This window comes from Anarhichas minor, unplaced genomic scaffold (assembly GCF_050575085.1).
Source record: "Anarhichas minor isolate MPS153535 unplaced genomic scaffold, ASM5057508v1 ptg000027l, whole genome shotgun sequence".
Lineage (NCBI taxonomy): Eukaryota > Metazoa > Chordata > Actinopteri > Perciformes > Anarhichadidae > Anarhichas > Anarhichas minor.
In genome coordinates, this window is record NW_027466473.1 from 342838 (window position 1) to 362500 (window position 19663).

A 19663-nucleotide genomic window follows, 5' to 3' on the forward strand; every position below is an offset into this window, starting at 1 on the left:
ACTCCGCACAGGTACAATGGGAGGTTCTGCGGCCACCGGAGTTATCTCACTTCTTTATAAGAAGGGGGATCGTGCCGACCTAGGGAACTGGCGACCACTGACCATGCTGTGTGTTGACTACAAACTCCTGGCAAAGGTCCTAGCGGATCGTCTAGGCATAGCACTTCCTCATGTGGTCCATGTGGACCAAACATGTGGGGTAGCGGGGCGCTCAGTGAGATGGAATCTACAGCTCATTCGGGACGCTGTCGCGTGGGCGGAAGACCGGCACCTGCCACTGATGGTGGTTGGTCTCGACCAGGCAAAAGCGTTTGACAGGGTTCATTGGGGTTTTATGTTTAGAGTTTTGCAGAGGTTAGGCTTCAGTCAGGCTTTTATGGGATGGTTACGCATATTGTACACAGGTGTAGGGAGCATGGTTTCAGTTAACGGCCACCTAGGAGACATTTTTAGTTTGCACTCAGGGGTAAGACAGGGGTGTCCGCTTTCACCACTGCTTTACATCCTTTACATGGAGCCCCTGGCGGCAGCCATTCGGGCTGATCCGGGTGTGAGAGGTTTCCTGCTACCTGGCAGTGGGGGCTTACGAGTTAAACTGTCTCAGTACGCAGATGACACCACACTGCTGCTGGACACCGACACATGCCTTCTTCGAGCCTTGGAAATTTTCCAGAGCTTTGGTAAGGTGGCTAGTGCTAAACTTAATTGTGCCAAGTCTTCTGTGAAGTTCTTTGGGCGCTGGAAAGAAAGGACGGAGGTACCAGGGGGGCTGACGCTCTGCACGGGACCGCTGAAGGTACTAGGGGTCAGCTTTGAGACAGCCCATAGTGCCACGGCCAACTGGACTAGGCGCTTTATGGCAGTCCAGAAGAAGTTTGCTCTCTGGAAGAGCAGGGGCCTGACTTTGATAGGGAAAGTACTGGTTCTGAAGGTAGATATTATGCCATCTCTTGTGTACTTGGCATACATATACCCAATGCCAGTCAGTATGAGGAGACCTATTATGCGCCTCGTGTTCACTTTCTTGTGGGGAGGGAGATATGAGTATGTGGCGAGGGCCCGCATGCTGGCAGGGATTGAAGCAGGGGGAAGAGATGTCCCACACCTCCCGTTGAAGCTAGACTGCATATTTGTTTCTTTTTTGTGGAGGGAGATGTCAACTCCAGTCGTACACCCATCAGGACACTTCCTGCGGCTCTATTTTTCCTATCAGGCCAGGCGCGTGTTGGTCTGGAACAATTTAGGGCCCCGGGTGGAGCAACAGCCATGGCATTACCAGTACGCAGCCAGGTGGCTGCGGGCCCATCCCGAGGCCTCAGAAACCAGTGTCAGACTGAACCACAAATTCCTTTATAAAGTTGTCAGACAGAGAGTGATCGCACCGGCAGTGGTTGGGATCCCGAAGAGTATTTGGAAGGGGATACAGCCACGGGGGCTGGACAATGGTCTCAAAGATCTCAATTGGCTATGCCTTCACAAATGTCTGCCAGTGCGAGATGTAATGTACCGGCATAGTTTAGCAAGATCCCCTGTGTGCCCGAGGGAAGGCTGTATGGGGGAAGAAACTGTCAGGCATGTCATGTGGGACTGTCCCTTTGCTAGTATTGTGTGGAGTAGAGCAGCGACATGGCTGGGGAGGTTAGACCCTGGGTTTAAATTGACATGGACTAGGGTGGTAGAAGGGGGAGGTTTGGGGAGTAAACATTTCCTTACGTGGCTAATTATAAGCCTGGTTAAGAGGAGTTTGTGGGTGGCTAGGCAAGACCTGGTGGGAAAAAACAGGGAAAGTCGCTTGGAGGGGGTGTTAAAGAGAGTGGAATTAGATATAAAGGGGAGGATTGAACGGGACATCAGGAAGTGGGGGAAGCATGCTGCCTTGGAAAGGTGGAAAGGAGGTTTTGGGTGGGGATGGTGAATCCTGAAGACATTGCATAAGTGTATTTTGTGTTTTTTTTATGTATTGACAAATGCTGGTTACTGACATGTAACTGTGAAATATAATTAAGTTGCATGATGCAAAACGTGAAGTTTGTATGTTTGAAATTGTATGATTTGTGTACAGAATTTTGATAATAAAAAAAAAAAAAAAAAAAGAAAAAAAAAAATCTGTTCTTATCAGTTTAATATCTGATATGTCCTCTATATGAGGATAACGTATTAAGCAGATTTTTAGCATCGGGAGATGAAAAAGGGGCTTGCTCCGTTCACTCCACGCATTGACCCGGTATTGCAGCATTGCCGGGAACGGTGCACTCCTCAAATGCCTTGTGGACAACCAAACACCAATCCAAATGGATCTGTTGATTAGCTTCACACTTTAATGAACGACGAGGATCTCATTCGCTGTCTGTCTTCAAGGCTGGGGATTGTGTCAAACAAAGGCCTTGTTTATTCCTTACTGACGCCCCTCGTGGAACATCGCTGTGCTCCCAGCCTGAGCTTAATGCTAAAGGGCTGCACTCTGGGATTATGCCATCTGGGAACCGTCATCCGGAGTACTGCATCTGGGAATGCCGCCCCTGTCTCTGTCTCTTCCAACTCATACTTACCTGGCAGGGGAGATACCATGATCAAGAAGGTGGTTCACCCAGGGCGAGACCCAGCCATTGCACTCCGGTTGTTCTGACCACTGCGAATTCCCCAAATGTGGGAATCTCGACTGCATAATTTCTGGTAGTGGGGGACTGCGTTCGCGCTCTCCCCTGATTGTTTTGTTGAAAAGAATATCAAGTGATTTGTACTTTTGACTGGAGGGGAGGAAATAGTACTATGGAGAATATTGCCCTCTTTAAGATGTGGGAATGGGTGTGGCTTCAGATTTGGAACAGGGCACGTGAACTCAGGCTTACCATGAGCGTTTTGACTTGGGCAACTAGGGACTTTGGCTGTTCTTGACAATGTTGCTGTACTTACTTTGGTTTCTCTTCATAACGCACAAGTCTTTCGCCTTTTACTAAAGACTTCCGTGGAGAGGAATACCAATGAGTTCAACCTATTTTTAGCAGGCTTTGCCATTTGGCTGAGCCTTGTACAGTTGTGAAAAGAAAGAAAGCTGTCCTTAACGAGACCACGGTGCTTGACCATGGAGTGCTTGGATGTGTGCCAAAGCAGCAGCCACTGCTATGTCCCTTGGAAAGAACTGCACCATGACAAGGGTGAAACGTGTCAGGAGGGTGACTCAGGAAGCAAACAGTTGGGGCTCATCGCTTCTCGGCCTTTTGGCTAAGATCAAGTGGTGTTGCGGAAAAATACAGCACAGAGAGAGCTAACAACGAGACAGCAATGGCCGCAAGGGGCCAAAAAGAGCAGTCGATCCCAAGGGTCGGGCTGAGACACACGCTACGATTCCAGGCAACCACGGAAGACTACAAACTGCAGTCCAGAGAGTTCTTTGGCAGGCAAGTCATAATTGGGCAGCTACAACTGAAGGTGGAGGAGGTGCACTGCATCCAGTGGAACCAGCAGGAGAAGGCGTTCGACGTTACACTGAGGACCGAGGAGATCTACCGGAGTGTGGCTGAAATTTGCCGAGCAGAGGCAGGGGTAAGGCCGCTAGCCGGCTACAGAGTACTGAACCTGGACAGACCTAATTTCAGAACAATAACTGTGCATATGTACAACCCCTTTGTTAATGACTCAGCACTAGCTGCATTCCTGGGGCAGTATGGAGAGGTGGTGACGGCTGCAAGGCATATAAAGGACACCCTGGGGTTTTGGACTGGACGGCGCCAGTTCCAGGTACTGCTGTATCATGACGCAGAAGGTCCAGGAGGCCTGAAACATCCACCTGCCTTCTTCAGCCTTGGTGGAGATCGTGGGTATCTATTTTACCCACGGCAACCTGCTTTCTGCAGGAAGTGCAGACAGTCAGGACATTCAGAGGCAGGCTGTGGGGAAACAAGATGCCGTTTCTGTGGGCAAGCAGGGCATTCCGCCAAGGACTGCACAGAGCCAAGGACGTGCCATGGATGCGGTGGAACTGACCACCTGTACCGAGGTTGTCCTGGCCGCAAGAAAACTTTTGCGGAGGCTGCCAAACCGACTGAGGCTGGCGAGCCGAGTAGGGGAGCCACACAGAATGACGGGGAGAGGACGGTACAGGAGGGCTCCGGAGCTGACGCGTTGGGGAGTAAAGGGGAGGCAGCGCCCCGGGATGAGGGCACCGCCGGAACAGACGGAATGGCCAAGGCATCCACAGACATTATGGACGAGTTTCCTGTCCTCACTTCCGATCCTGCTCCCTCCAAATCAAAGCAAGGGGCACGGAAAGGGTCGCAGGCATTCGGAACAGGACTCTCGACAGAGCTTGGAGAGAGTGGGGAGGGGGTACGGAGCAAAAAGTCAAAGGGGGGACAGACCAACAAGGGTGGGATTGAGGGGGGGAGGGGAGGGGGAACAGGTCAGCATAAGAGAGCCGCTGATAAAGTGGAGGAAGGAGGGGCCCAGGAGCAGAAGGATGGGGATACGGGTCAAGAGGTGGGAGGGGAGATGGGTGAGCAGTCATTGGGAGAAGCAGCTGCCATACTAACAGACGGTTTAGGCCTGAGCTTCGATCTTCCCCCAGGCCTGCTCATGCTGTCGTCCCCCTTAGGGGAGGACGCTTATGAGGGGCTTAACAGACCAACAACGTCGCCAAACGCAGTGCCGTTTTCCTGGGCTGACGAGATGGATAAAGAGAATGTATACCTTTAGGGTAGTGGGAACCAGCAATAGGAATCTTTATTTAAGATGCACAATGGGTTTTTTTAAGGTTCTCACTATAAACGCAAGGGGAATGAGGGACCCAGTTAAAAGAAGGGTTGTTTTTAATTTTGTGGAGTCGCACCAGGTTGCCTTTTGTTTTTTGCAGGAGGTACATTTACGGGATGGGGGGGACGTGGGGATTTTTTCGAGGGAGTGGACAAAAGGGGACTCAGTTTGGAGCGTAGGGGGGGTCCACTCTACTGGGGTTGGGATTTTATTTGGGTTTCAAGAGATCAAGGTGGAGTCTTCCTTTGTTATTGTCCAGGGGAGGATAATGGGCGCAGACATCACATGGGGGACAGTCAAGCTTAGGGTTATTGTGGTCTATGGAGCACAAACTCCAACAGAAAGGCAAGAGATGGCTGGTCAATTGGAGCCGCACCTGGCCACCAGTAGGCAGGTAGTGATAGGGGGTGATTTTAATGTTGAGTTGGGCAAGGGGGGAGATACCAGCGATGGGTTTATTTCCAACCTCATGGCTAAACATGGCCTGGTAGATGGGGCGAGGGAGGTCAGGCCACAGGTAACAGGTCCCACATGGCGCAACTCTAGGGGCATCGTTAAATGTTTGGATTATGTTTTTCTTTCCAAGTCTTTCAGGCTATTGGCAGGCAGACTGCTCCCTGTGTTCTTCTCAGATCATGACGGGCTGCTATTGGAAGTGCACTCAGATGTGCCAGTGTTTGGAACTGGGTACTGGCACCTTAACGTCAGCATCCTGGAGGAGGAGGTTTTCAACCAACATTTCCGTTCATTTTTCAAAGGCCTGGAAGGACTAAGGTCATTGTGTTCCGGAGTAATTGAGTGGTGGGAGGTTGCTAAAAAGCGGATACAATTTTTTTGTTTAAAGTATTGTAAAAGGAAGGCGAGTATGGCGAGGAGGGAGGTGTTTCGCCTTCAGCACCTTCTCGAACGTGAGTACGCCGGGGGAAACTGGGGCGGCATTATAAATCAGCAGGCTTGTGACTCCCTTAAAGCACAGCTTAGGGACGTATATGAGGGTAAGGCCAGGGCATACCTGTTGCGATCACGTGAAACATTCCGTGAGGAGTTCGAGACGTGTTCCGCTGCTTTCTTCAGCTCAGTACGGGCTGATAGGGCAAAACAGGTAGTGACCGGGTTAATGGACAAGCAGGGCAGGGTGGTGTCAGAAGGGGTAGAGATGGTGCAGGCTGCCACGGACTACTATCGCACAAGGTTTAGGGAGAAAGACATAGAGGTAGGAGGAGGAGAGGTATTCCTGGATTTTCTGACCCAGCGGGTGCCGAAGGATATAGTACAGGCTTTGGAGGCCCCGCTCACCCTAATAGAGATTGAGTGGGCCCTCCAGAGAATGAAGAGGCGGAAGGTGCCTGGCATCGATGGGCTCCCAGCAGAGTTTTATCTCAAGTTCTGGGATGTACTTGGGCCGGTAGTGTTGGAGGTGTTGTCCGCAATACTCCGCACAGGTACAATGGGAGGTTCTGCGGCCACCGGAGTTATCTCACTTCTTTATAAGAAGGGGGATCGTGCCGACCTAGGGAACTGGCGACCACTGACCATGCTGTGTGTTGACTACAAACTCCTGGCAAAGGTCCTAGCGGATCGTCTAGGCATAGCACTTCCTCATGTGGTCCATGTGGACCAAACATGTGGGGTAGCGGGGCGCTCAGTGAGATGGAATCTACAGCTCATTCGGGACGCTGTCGCGTGGGCGGAAGACCGGCACCTGCCACTGATGGTGGTTGGTCTCGACCAGGCAAAAGCGTTTGACAGGGTTCATTGGGGTTTTATGTTTAGAGTTTTGCAGAGGTTAGGCTTCAGTCAGGCTTTTATGGGATGGTTACGCATATTGTATACAGGTGTAGGGAGCATGGTTTCAGTTAACGGCCACCTAGGAGACATTTTTAGTTTGCACTCAGGGGTAAGACAGGGGTGTCCGCTTTCACCACTGCTTTACATCCTTTACATGGAGCCCCTGGCGGCAGCCATTCGGGCTGATCCGGGTGTGAGAGGTTTCCTGCTACCTGGCAGTGGGGGCTTACGAGTTAAACTGTCTCAGTACGCAGATGACACCACACTGCTGCTGGACACCGACACATGCCTTCTTCGAGCCTTGGAAATTTTCCAGAGCTTTGGTAAGGTGGCTAGTGCTAAACTTAATTGTGCCAAGTCTTCTGTGAAGTTCTTTGGGCGCTGGAAAGAAAGGACGGAGGTACCAGGGGGGCTGACGCTCTGCACGGGACCGCTGAAGGTACTAGGGGTCAGCTTTGAGACAGCCCATAGTGCCACGGCCAACTGGACTAGGCGCTTTATGGCAGTCCAGAAGAAGTTTGCTCTCTGGAAGAGCAGGGGCCTGACTTTGATAGGGAAAGTACTGGTTCTGAAGGTAGATATTATGCCATCTCTTGTGTACTTGGCATACATATACCCAATGCCAGTCAGTATGAGGAGACCTATTATGCGCCTCGTGTTCACTTTCTTGTGGGGAGGGAGATATGAGTATGTGGCGAGGGCCCGCATGCTGGCAGGGATTGAAGCAGGGGGAAGAGATGTCCCACACCTCCCGTTGAAGCTAGACTGCATATTTGTTTCTTTTTTGTGGAGGGAGATGTCAACTCCAGTCGTACACCCATCAGGACACTTCCTGCGGCTCTATTTTTCCTATCAGGCCAGGCGTGTTTTGGTCTGGAACAATTTAGGGCCCCGGGTGGAGCAACAGCCATGGCATTACCAGTACGCAGCCAGGTGGCTGCGGGCCCATCCCGAGGCCTCAGAAACCAGTGTCAGACTGAACCACAAATTCCTTTATAAAGTTGTCAGACAGAGAGTGATCGCACCGGCAGTGGTTGGGATCCCGAAGAGTATTTGGAAGGGGATACAGCCACGGGGGCTGGACAATGGTCTCAAAGATCTCAATTGGCTATGCCTTCACAAATGTCTGCCAGTGCGAGATGTAATGTACCGGCATAGTTTAGCAAGATCCCCTGTGTGCCCGAGGGAAGGCTGTATGGGGGAAGAAACTGTCAGGCATGTCATGTGGGACTGTCCCTTTGCTAGTATTGTGTGGAGTAGAGCAGCGACATGGCTGGGGAGGTTAGACCCTGGGTTTAAATTGACATGGACTAGGGTGGTAGAAGGGGGAGGTTTGGGGAGTAAACATTTCCTTACGTGGCTAATTATAAGCCTGGTTAAGAGGAGTTTGTGGGTGGCTAGGCAAGACCTGGTGGGAAAAAACAGGGAAAGTCACTTGGAGGGGGTGTTAAAGAGAGTGGAATTAGATATAAAGGGGAGGATTGAACGGGACATCAGGAAGTGGGGGAAGCATGCTGCCTTGGAAAGGTGGAAAGGAGGTTTTGGGTGGGGATGGTGAATCCTGAAGACATTGCATAAGTGTATTTTGTGTTTTTTTGTGTATTGACAAATGCTGGTTACTGACATGTAACTGTGAAATATAATTAAGTTGCATGATGCAAAACATGTGAAGTTTGTATGTTTGAAATTGTATGATTTGTGTACAGAATTTTGATAATAAAAAAAAAAAAAAAAAAAAAAAAAAAAAAAATCTGTTCTTATCAGTTTAATATCTGATATGTCCTCTATATGAGGATAACGTATTAAGCAGATTTTTAGCATCGGGAGATGAAGAAGGGGCTTGCTCCGTTCACTCCACGCATTGACCCGGTATTGCAGCATTGCCGGGAACGGTGCACTCCTCAAATGCCTTGTGGACAACCAAACACCAATCCAAATGGATCAGTCTGTTGATTAGCTTCACACTTTAATGAACGACGAGGATCTCATTCGCTGTCTGTCTTCAAGGCTGGGGCTTGTGTCAAACAAAGGCCTTGTTTATTCCTTTCTGACGCCCCTCGTGGAACATCGCTGTGCTCCCAGCCTGAGCTTAATGCTAAAGGGCTGCACTCTGGGATTATGCCATCTGGGAACCGTCATCCGGAGTACTGCATCTGGGAATGCCGCCCCTGTCTCTGTCTCTTCCAACTCATACTTACCTGGCAGGGGAGATACCATGATCAAGAAGGTGGTTCACCCAGGGCGAGGCCCAGCCATTGCACTCCGGTTGTTCTGACCACTGCGAATTCCCCAAATGTGGGAATCTCGACTGCATAATTTCTGGTAGTGGGGGACTGCGTTCGCGCTCTCCCCTGATTGTTTTGTTGAAAAGAATATCAAGTGATTTGTACTTTTGATTGGAGGGGAGGAAATAGTACTATGGAGAATATTGCCCTCTTTAAGATGTGGGAATGGGTGTGGCTTCAGATTTGGAACAGGGTGAAACGTGTCAGGAGGGTGACTCAGGAAGCAAACAGTTGGGGCTCATCGCTTCTCGGCCTTTTGGCTAAGATCAAGTGTAGTATCTGTTCTTATCAGTTTAATATCTGATATGTCCTCTATATGAGGATAACGTATTAAGCAGATTTTTAGCATCGGGAGATGAAAAAGGGGCTTGCTCCGTTCACTCCACGCATTGACCCGGTATTGCAGCATTGCCGGGAACGGTGCACTCCTCAAATGCCTTGTGGACAACCAAACACCAATCCAAATGGATCAGTCTGTTGATTAGCTTCACACTTTAATGAACGACGAGGATCTCATTCGCTGTCTGTCTTCAAGGCTGGGGCTTGTGTCAAACAAAGGCCTTGTTTATTCCTTTCTGACGCCCCTCGTGGAACATCGCTGTGCTCCCAGCCTGAGCTTAATGCTAAAGGGCTGCACTCTGGGATTATGCCATCTGGGAACCGTCATCCGGAGTACTGCATCTGGGAATGCCGCCCCTGTCTCTGTCTCTTCCAACTCATACTTACCTGGCAGGGGAGATACCATGATCAAGAAGGTGGTTCACCCAGGGCGAGGCCCAGCCATTGCACTCCGGTTGTTCTGACCACTGCGAATTCCCCAAATGTGGGAATCTCGACTGCATAATTTCTGGTAGTGGGGGACTGCGTTCGCGCTCTCCCCTGATTGTTTTGTTGAAAAGAATATCAAGTGATTTGTACTTTTGATTGGAGGGGAGGAAATAGTACTATGGAGAATATTGCCCTCTTTAAGATGTGGGAATGGGTGTGGCTTCAGATTTGGAACAGGGCACGTGAACTCAGGCTTACCATGAGCGTTTTGACTTGGGCAACTAGGGACTTTGGCTGTTCTTGACAATGTTGCTGTACTTACTTTGGTTTCTCTTCATAACGCACAAGTCTTTCGCCTTTTACTAAAGACTTCCGTGGAGAGGAATACCAATGAGTTCAACCTATTTTTAGCAGGCTTTGCCATTTGGCTGAGCCTTGTACAGTTGTGAAAAGAAAGAAAGCTGTCCTTAACGAGACCACGGTGCTTGACCATGGAGTGCTTGGATGTGTGCCAAAGCAGCAGCCAATGCTATGTCCCTTGGAAAGAACTGCACCATGACAAGGGTGAAACGTGTCAGGAGGGTGACTCAGGAAGCAAACAGTTGGGGCTCATCGCTTCTCGGCCTTTTGGCTAAGATCAAGTGTAGTATCTGTTCTTATCAGTTTAATATCTGATATGTCCTCTATATGAGGATAACGTATTAAGCAGATTTTTAGCATCGGGAGATGAAAAAGGGGCTTGCTCCGTTCACTCCACGCATTGACCCGGTATTGCAGCATTGCCGGGAACGGTGCACTCCTCAAATGCCTTGTGGACAACCAAACACCAATCCAAATGGATCAGTCTGTTGATTAGCTTCACACTTTAATGAACGACGAGGATCTCATTCGCTGTCTGTCTTCAAGGCTGGGGATTGTGTCAAACAAAGGCCTTGTTTATTCCTTACTGACGCCCCTCGTGGAACATCGCTGTGCTCCCAGCCTGAGCTTAATGCTAAAGGGCTGCACTCTGGGATTATGCCATCTGGGAACCGTCATCCGGAGTACTGCATCTGGGAATGCCGCCCCTGTCTCTGTCTCTTCCAACTCATACTTACCTGGCAGGGGAGATACCATGATCAAGAAGGTGGTTCACCCAGGGCGAGGCCCAGCCATTGCACTCCGGTTGTTCTGACCACTGCGAATTCCCCAAATGTGGGAATCTCGACTGCATAATTTCTGGTAGTGGGGGACTGCGTTCGCACTCTCCCCTGATTGTTTTGTTGAAAAGAATATCAAGTGGTTTGTACTTTTGATTGGAGGGGAGGAATTATTTTTACTTCATTCTTTCTCTCAGTTTCAACACCCACAATCTCAGCATCCGTGGTGATGCTGAGTGCTAGTGGCTCTGCCACTAGGCTATATAACATTGCCGACAGGGGGCACCCCTGTCTAATTGATCTTTCCAAATTTACCCATTCAGTTAAGTACCCGTTTATTTTTATCCTACTCTTAGCCTGTTTGTACATAAGTTTAATCCAGTTCATAAAATTATCCCCAAACCCAAATCTATGTAATACCTCCCACAAAAAACTATGCTCCACCCGGTCAAATGCTTTTTCTAAATCAATCCCTAACAAAATCCCACCCTCTTTATTCATTTTATTTACTAGGTTTTTTACTGCTATTATGTTATCGTTTATATCCCTACCCGGTATACTATACACCTGTGTTGTTGACACAATTTTATTTAACACCCCTTTCAGCCTGCTGGCCAGGACTTTAGCTAGGACTTTGTAGTCCAGGTTCAACAGGCTGATCGGTCTGTAGTTCCCCAGACTCTCCTTTGCCCCTTTTTTTTAAAAAATCAGGGTGATTACTCCCTCCGAAAAGTGATCGGAGACTGCATCCTTCCCGGCCATGTCCTCAAAGACTTGTAATAAGATTGGAGAGAGTAGCTCCGAAAAACCCGCATAGAACTCCGCTGTGAGTCCGTCCGCACCTGGGCTCTTGTTGTTTTTCAAGCTTTTTATTGCCACTATGATCTCTTGCTCAGTGAGTGGGAGCTCACACGCTTGCTTCTCAGCAACGCTAATCTGTTTTTTAATTTGGCTGGTCATAATTTCGATCTGCACCTTCCCAGGGTTCTGTTTTTTGTACAAAGTGCTATAAAAACCATGCGCCACAGTTAACAATTCACTGCTCCCACTCACCAGCTTACCATCCTCTCTTTTCAGTTCCGCAATATGCTGGTTTTCCTGAGCCACTCTCTCCAGCCCCAGGAAGAATGCAGTGCTCCTCTCACCCTCCAGTAAGTATTGTGCGCGGCTCCTAATTGCAGCACCTTTGCACCGCTTTGTTTCAAAACCTGCTAACATATTTTTTAAAACCTCATAGTTTTCACTACCGTGCGTCTTATTCTTTTCCATTTCTCCAATTTCAATATTTAACAGTGCATTCGTACTGTTCTCTTCACGTTTTTCCTCCCCTCTTTTTTCCCTACTGTATCTTATAGTACATTTTTTCATTTTTATTTTTATATCCTCCCAATATATCAGTTTATCCTCCACAACCTGGATATCCTGTGCACACTGTTTTATAATTTTTGTCATTTTATTCCGATATATTTTATCCTCTAAAAGGCTGTTGTTCAGGCACCAAGTTCCCCTGCCTTTCTTCCCCTTTACAGTCCCCAAGTTCACTTCCAGCAACGCATGATCGCTCCATGCGTTGAAGGTGTATTTTATATTTTCCACCTCCTTAATCATCCCTGCAGCTGCCAGGATCAAATCTATTCGGGACTGTTTCAGTACCCCCAAGACCACCTGCCGCCGCGAATAGGCTCTTACACCGGGATTAAAAACGCGCCAAACATCTACTAAGTTCTTCAGAGTCATTAGTTCTTTCAGAGCATTTCTGCTCGTGTCGCACCTGAATTTATCGTGTGAGTTGTCACTGCTGGTGAGCGTGATGTTGAAATCTCCCAGCACCACAGTTTTATTTGTCACCCACTTATTCAGTGTTTTAAAGAACCCCCTCCTCTCCTCAGGTGCGTTGTAAATAGCCTTGTGAAATCCTTTTAGCCTCGCACTCATTAATACTGCCACCCCGCGCGCTCTCCCAGTTCTCACCTGGGAGTATATCTCCCATCTCCACAGTTTTTTAACTCTCTTAAGCACTTCCGTGTCCCAGCCAGTTTCTTGCAAACATACAATGTCTGAGGACTTACATTTTGCTAGCACTGCCTCTATTTTGTCCTGGCTCCTGCACCCATTAACATTAAGCGAGACTAGAGAGAGGGAGGATAGCGCCATGAGAGCAGTCACGCAAGTGCAGACAGGGAATATTTTAGCCCACATCAATATTTGCCCCTATATAATCCCTTCGGCCTTCTACTTGCGTTTTTAGCAGCCGCACTGGGCCTCCTCAGCGTGGTCTTTTCCGGTTGATATTCGTCATCCGAGCCCGAAGGTGGCTCTGCAGGCGGTGAGGGGGAGCACCCCCCCTCCTCTTCTGCTCGTGCTGACCGTCTCCAGAGGAACTCCGTGCTCCCTTATTACTGCCATCCTCTCTCAGGTCATGGCCGCCGAGCCCGCCACCCTCGACACTCGCTTGCCCTTTGCCGTGGTGCCCAGTCTCTGGCTCTCCTCCATCGCCGTCAGGACCCGGTTGTTCGGCCGCGATGCGGACTGCAGCCGGCCCCTCTGCTTCGTCTGCGTCGTTGTTGTCGTCAGCGCTTCCAGCATCATTGTCTGCACGGCTGCGGCCACTGGCTCCAGCACTGCTCCTTCTGCGCCCATCTCCGTCACGCCTGCCTCGACACTCTCCCGGTTTGGCATCGCTGTTGTCGCCGCCATCCTCTCCACTCCTTCAGTCTGCCCCTGACCTCGCCACCGTCCCTGGCTCCACGGCTGCTCTGCCCACCTGCCCAGGTGTCAGCCCGGTACTAGGGCCTGTCAGCTCCCCCCCTGTCAGCAGGTCTATCTCCGGCACCGGCTGTACGTTGCAGCTGGTCCCCGCCTCCTCCTCATCCATCTGGGCCTGCTCCTCATCTTCTCCCCCGGGGCCGGAGGAATCTGCAGCTGTTCAGGTCAATCAGCTCCTCCTCCTCCGTCCCCTTTGCCTCCTCTGTCACCAGCTCCCCCACACACATACAGAGTTCAGGTATTTTGTTACATCGTTTGCATTTCTTCCCCTTTGATGCACACTCTCTGGCAATGTGCCCTTGTTCGCCACACTTGTGGCACCGAAACTCCGGGCATTCTCTTAGAATGTGGCCCGGCTGCATGCAGCCCCTACATATCTTAGCCTGCCCATCATGCAGTACCCTGAAATACTCTGATCCCACTGCAGTCTCGAATTTTGTGGAATAGGGCAGGGACTGCACGCGCTCTGTAAACCTCACTCTCAGGTATCTAGTACCGTCCGTCACACGTGAGCCGGGCCACACTCTCCTCCGTATGGCAGAAATTGCCGTTACCCCCCAGCTGGCCAATTTAGCCAGGATACTTTCGTCCGTTATATAAAAAGGCAAGTTCAGGAAAGACACCACCAGCTCATTGTTCATCAGTTCGCTTGCATGTACCCGCGTGTCTCCCACCCTGAAGCCCTCCATTAATTTGTCTTTTGCCGCAAAATCAGCCATAGTCAGTTCGTACTTCCTTGGTGAGACAGCTCTGCACGCCATTAGAGCCCCGCACTGTTTCTGGATCTGTGTGATCAGACCCATAGCAGTCATATTGTCTCCTCCCTCCAGCTCCACATTTACTGTCAGTCTCTTTAAATCACTCGTACTCCTCACCTTCTCCGCAGCTTTCCTTGCTGCATTTTCCTGCTCGTTCCTCACAGCAACCACCAGGTTATTCACCACAGCTTCAGCCGGGGCCTCTCTTCTCTCTATCGCCCGTGTGGGCATCTCTTTACTCGTAGTCGGTAATCCAATCCGTGTCACGCCATCTTTCGCCATCGGTAAGGGGGTATCCGTTTGGGTTGTCATTAGGCCATGCAGGGTTGTACCGTCTTTGTCAATCATACCAGGGGTGTCCGTGTTCATCGTCGTTGTTCCATGCAGGGTTTGGTACACAGGTGAGGCAATCATCATGGGGGGAGGGGAAAAAAAACGCTCTTCTACAAACAATTGTAAAAAGAGGGAAAACCACGACAAAACGACGGAATTAGACACTTCCCCCCCGAACAGTGAAACACTGTCGGGGGTAATGGAACGAACAAATCAAACAATTGACAAAAAAACCACTCAGGGCATGTAAGAAAACGAGTAAAGTAGAGAGAAAAGCCGGAGCAGAAAAACAAGTATGCCTCGTCTGAGGAACACCTGGAGCTGTGTGACCCACAATGCACTCTGGCTCTAGGAAGAGATTTTTTTTTTTATCTTTTTATTATCAAAAAATAACAATTTCACAAAATATTCTTTTCAATATCCATAATATTTACAACAAAAACACACATTAAGTGCTTTCAGTATACCAAACACTAAGACTAGCGAAAACCAAAAAATCATAAAAAATTAAATTGAAATCCATAAATAAAATAAAAAACATAAAATAAAGATCTACTTGGCAGAAACACAACAAAAGCAAAAACAAACAGACAAGATACCTCAAAACAAACCACCCAACAATAAAAATCAATATTTTCACAATTTACTCGTAATTACGAAAGAAAACTCTGTTATAACAGAATCCCCCATCCAAACAAAAACATAACCCTCTTTAACCAATCCTCAAACACTTTATAATAACTCAAAAAGTACCCATACACACAATTCCCACAAAGCAAAGATCAGAATCCAAAAATAAGGCAGTCCTCTGTAATCTGACATATGGTGTTTTTCTTTGTAAAATTCCCCAGGAAAAACTCCTTTTTATGTTCATACAATAATTTGCAGTGTGCTTTCACACACACTCCAAATATTATTTCCAAGTCCATGTCTTTTTCCTCAAAAAGCATCTTGTTTCTTCTCAGTATGCTTATATGTCTTGCAAAGGCCAGCATAGTGTTGATTAAAACACTGTCTGCTTCCTTCATTCTTTTGGGCACGCCAAACAACCAGGTCCAGTCCCATTCTAAGTCCAGTTCAGCCTTTATTCTACAGTGTTTATATAGTAGATTTCTCACATATTCCCTAAAAGGAAGGAGACCCGGACAGTGCAGCACTAGGTGCTCAAAGTTCTCATTTTCTTTTCTACATATTGCACATTCCCTCTTAAATTTCTCTTTATGGATTTGATGCAGGACGATGCTTGTAAATATCCTTCTGTGCCTTATTTTGAAATCCGTGTTGAAAATTGCCGGTGGGATTAGTGGGATATCTGCATTTCTCCATATTCTTTTTATTTGTTGTTTGGGGAATATTCCTTCCCATACTTTTTCCGATGCTGGTTTTGTTATTATTTTTCTAATGAGGATGTCATATATTATTTTTGTTTTTATTTGTGGGACCGGGTTTATTTTACCCTCAAAGCACAGAAAGAGATTTACAGCCTCGTCCTGCATCAAAACATTTTCCCTCCACAACTCTCTCCACTCTTGAGTTATGCATTCATTTATTTTTTCTCCCATTTCTTTTATTTGTTTGATTTTATATTTTCTCCCAGCTTTTTTTAAGCCTCGCACCGTTTTCTCTATGTCGAAAAACCCCTCTTTATTAACCACCTTCCCAATAGTGGTTAACCCCGCTTCACCAAGGTGGCAGCTCACCAGAGGCCTCCCTCCCGACGTGACGAACGGCGTTGAGAGAAAAGGTAATCTCATCACATGCACCTTTTTATTGCAGTCAGGTCTGAGGTAGGGCAAAATCTTATCCCATGCCTCCAGCACTTCCCTGTAGAACCCCGTCAGGGCCTCCCTGACATTTCTGGGAGAGAAAGCGCACAAATTGTACATGCTTCTCTCGCCGTACTCTGCTAGGCGGCCCGTCAGGTAATCCTTCCAGGGCAGCTGCCTCTCCGGATCTAAAAATCTACCTATCAATTTCACCCTCAGTGCGTCTCTTTTTGCACTTATATCAATTAGACTTAAGCCTCCCTCCCTTTTGTTAGCAATTAATGTCTTGCGAGCTATCGCATTTCCCTTTCCTCTCCAAAGAAATGAGGAAATCACGCTGTTTAGCGAATTTAGAGCCCACTCTGGCATCTCACAAGACCCCAAAATGTGATTCATTTTGGACAGTATTAGGACATTTGTTATGATTACCTTTCCTTTCACGTTGAGTCCTCGTGCACACCATAGATTTAAAGTTATTTTTGTTTTCCCTAAAACCTCTCTCCATGTCTTGTCCCTGGCCTCGTTTTCATCCTTTCCTATATAAATTCCTAAGATCTTTCTTTCCTGTTTCATTATATTATAACCCCAGGAATTATTTAGTGCCTCATCCCTATTAAAAAACATTATTTCCGATTTATTTTTATTTACTTTTGCACCCGAAGCTTTCTCATATTTATTTAATATCTCAATAATTTTTTCTATATTTTCCTTTGTTTTAACAAATATATTTATGTCGTCCACATATTGAACTATTTTTATTTCATTTCCTGTTGGTGTTACTATCCCATTTATTGTTTTATCATTTAATATCATATTTGCTATTGGCTCCGCTATCAGACTGTACAGTAGAGCCGACAGCGGGCATCCCTGCCTAACTGATCTTTCGACCCTTATACTTCCTGTCAGGCTTCCATTAAATTTGATTTTGCTTTCTGCCCCTTTATATAATAGTTTTATCCAATTAATAAATACTTCACCAAATCCAAACTTTCCCAATATTTCCCAAAGAAAATCATGACTCACTCTATCGAATGCCTTCTCCAGGTCCACTCCTAGCATTATCCCTCCTTCTTTTCCCATAGTTCTAACTGTATCTCTGACTGTGTTTATTGAGTCTCCTATGTCTCTACCCGGTATACTATATGTTTGTGTTGGTCCTATTAATGTGCTGATTACCTGTTTTAATCTGTTTGCAAGTGTTTTTGTCAATATTTTATAGTCTGTGTTTAATAAACTGATTGGTCTGTAGTTACTTAATTTTGTCTTACTCCCCTTGTTTTTGAAAATGATTGTTATTATTCCCTCAGCGAAAGAGGCCGGTGTTTTTTGTTCTTTTCCCATTATTTGAAAGAGTTTGGATAAGATCGGTATCATATGTTTTTTATACTGTTTATAAAACTCTGCTGGTAGGCCGTCCGCCCCCGGACTTTTATTGTTATTTAGTCCGTCTATTGCCATCTCTATTTCTTCCCTGGCTATTGGCATGTCACACCAATTTTTATTATTCTCTTCTAGTTTTACACTTATGCTATTTATTACATTATTGTTTTCTTCTTCATCATCATTTCTTCCCTTTGAAAATAGTTTTTGATAGAAGTCTTGTATTTCCATCTTTATTTCTTCTTGTTCTTCAATCATTTCCCCTTCCGTATTTTCAATTTGATCTATATATGTTCTTTTTAGATTTATTTTTTCTAAGCCCAGAAAGAACGCCGTACATCTCTTTCCTTCTATTGTATGCTTTGCTCTGCTTCGAACCATTGCCCCTATGCATCTTTTCCTTTCAATTTCTTTTAATTTTTCTTCATATATTTTAAATCTTTCACAGTTATGATTTGGATTTATTTCACATTCTGTTACCTCTTTTTGCAGAAGTTCACTTAAATCCCTTTCTTCCTTTTTTTCTTCCCAGTTCTTTGTTTTGCTGTGTTTTATACATATTTTTTTTATTTTTTCCTTTGCGTCTTCCCAAAAATCACACACATCATCTACATAGTCTAAATCTCCATCAACATTTCTTAGTAATTTCTCTAATCTTATTTTTAATTCTGGTTCCTCTAGTATACTAGTGTTTAGGCACCATATGCCTCCCTTTTTTTGTTTTATTTTTCCCACTGACAGTCGCATATACGCATGGTCGCTCCAGGTATTGAATTCATATTTAAAGTCTGTTACTTGCTTGACTATACTTGAAGCTGCCAAGCAAAGTTCAATTCGGGATTGTTTTAATTTTCCTTTCACCGTTTGCCTCCTTGAGAAGCCATTTTTCCCTCTGTTAAAAACACTAAATATGTCTATCATATTATTTTGTATCATTATCTTCTTTATTATCCTTCTACTTGCATCATTTTTAAACGTGTTATTCTTTGATACATCCTTTTCATCTAAGGCCACATTAAAGTCACCCATAATTATTGTATTTATATTACATTCATTTCCTATTTCCTTAAAAAAATATCTTCTTTTGCATTCATTGTTTGGTGCATATATATTTATTAATCTATAAATAATCCCATTATTCTCAAAATCTATTATTATTATCCTTCCTTCTTCATCTTTATAAAATACTTTTATATTATTAAAAGTATTTTTTTTCATTAACACTGCCACACCACACGACTTACTGGTCCCATTATTTATATATACATCACCCTCCCACTGTTTTAAATCTTGATTTTTGTAGTTCTCATCCCATCTTGTCTCTTGTAGACATATTATTTCTGTTTTTAAGTGGTTTAAGATTGAATGCATTTTATTTTTATTCCTCAGTCCATTCACATTTAGTGAGGTTATTTGGAAGGTGGCCGTAAAAAGCATCATAAAGAGGAAAGCTCTCATTTATTATTTTTTCCCTTTGGTTTTCTTTGATTTATTTTTCACTTGCCAATCATTTTGCCTTTTCCTAACTTCATTAACTTTTGTGATGTCCATGTCCGAATCCGATCCATCTACTGTCTGGGAGAGCGTATTTGAGGTTTCCACCTGCCTCCTCTCAGGCTCTGGTGTGGCCGCAGTGTCGGGTGCGGTCCCAAGTCTTATTAGCTCAGCATTAGGAGGGTTTTCCGGGATTTCAGCCCTTTTTTCGAGCTCTTTCCCCTTTTTCCCAGCTGTATTACTTTTCAGCTTTGCTTTCTCCTTTTCCCCAGGGCTTGGACCCGGTATTTTATTCAGCTCGCCTGCACCGCCCTTACCCACCGCTAAGTCCACACTTACATCTGCCTCTGTGGCCATTTCTCCGTCACTCTCGTCTGACATTACGCTCTCTCCACTCTCATCACCGTCCCCTCTCTCTTCTCCTTCGGTTTATTTTC

The 19663-nt window shown here is 46.5% G+C and overlaps 9 non-coding genes and 1 pseudogene across 9 annotated transcripts; all 10 read left to right on the forward strand.

Annotated features, from left to right (window-relative positions):
• Positions 1 to 2058: 2058 nt before the first annotated feature.
• On the forward strand, positions 2059 to 2258 carry LOC142961342 (U2 spliceosomal RNA). Its single transcript, XR_012956773.1, has one exon. It is a non-coding gene; the product is annotated as a U2 spliceosomal RNA (small nuclear RNA).
• A 283-nt stretch (positions 2259 to 2541) lies between these two features.
• LOC142961203 (U1 spliceosomal RNA) lies at positions 2542 to 2705 on the forward strand. Its single transcript, XR_012956657.1, has one exon. It is a non-coding gene; the product is annotated as a U1 spliceosomal RNA (small nuclear RNA).
• Positions 2706 to 2909: 204 nt separating this feature from the next.
• On the forward strand, positions 2910 to 3026 carry LOC142961437 (U5 spliceosomal RNA). The gene has a single exon (XR_012956847.1). It is a non-coding gene; the product is annotated as a U5 spliceosomal RNA (small nuclear RNA).
• Positions 3027 to 8239: 5213 nt separating this feature from the next.
• LOC142961350 (U2 spliceosomal RNA) lies at positions 8240 to 8440 on the forward strand (annotated as a pseudogene).
• Positions 8441 to 8727: 287 nt separating this feature from the next.
• LOC142961161 (U1 spliceosomal RNA) lies at positions 8728 to 8891 on the forward strand. Its single transcript, XR_012956619.1, has one exon. It is a non-coding gene; the product is annotated as a U1 spliceosomal RNA (small nuclear RNA).
• A 171-nt stretch (positions 8892 to 9062) lies between these two features.
• LOC142961277 (U2 spliceosomal RNA) lies at positions 9063 to 9253 on the forward strand. Its single transcript, XR_012956725.1, has one exon. It is a non-coding gene; the product is annotated as a U2 spliceosomal RNA (small nuclear RNA).
• Positions 9254 to 9540: 287 nt separating this feature from the next.
• Positions 9541 to 9704, forward strand: LOC142961162 (U1 spliceosomal RNA). The gene has a single exon (XR_012956620.1). It is a non-coding gene; the product is annotated as a U1 spliceosomal RNA (small nuclear RNA).
• Positions 9705 to 9908: 204 nt separating this feature from the next.
• Positions 9909 to 10025, forward strand: LOC142961438 (U5 spliceosomal RNA). The gene has a single exon (XR_012956848.1). It is a non-coding gene; the product is annotated as a U5 spliceosomal RNA (small nuclear RNA).
• Positions 10026 to 10201: 176 nt separating this feature from the next.
• LOC142961279 (U2 spliceosomal RNA) lies at positions 10202 to 10392 on the forward strand. Its single transcript, XR_012956726.1, has one exon. It is a non-coding gene; the product is annotated as a U2 spliceosomal RNA (small nuclear RNA).
• A 287-nt stretch (positions 10393 to 10679) lies between these two features.
• LOC142961221 (U1 spliceosomal RNA) lies at positions 10680 to 10843 on the forward strand. Its single transcript, XR_012956674.1, has one exon. It is a non-coding gene; the product is annotated as a U1 spliceosomal RNA (small nuclear RNA).
• The last annotated feature ends 8820 nt before the right edge of the window (positions 10844 to 19663 follow it).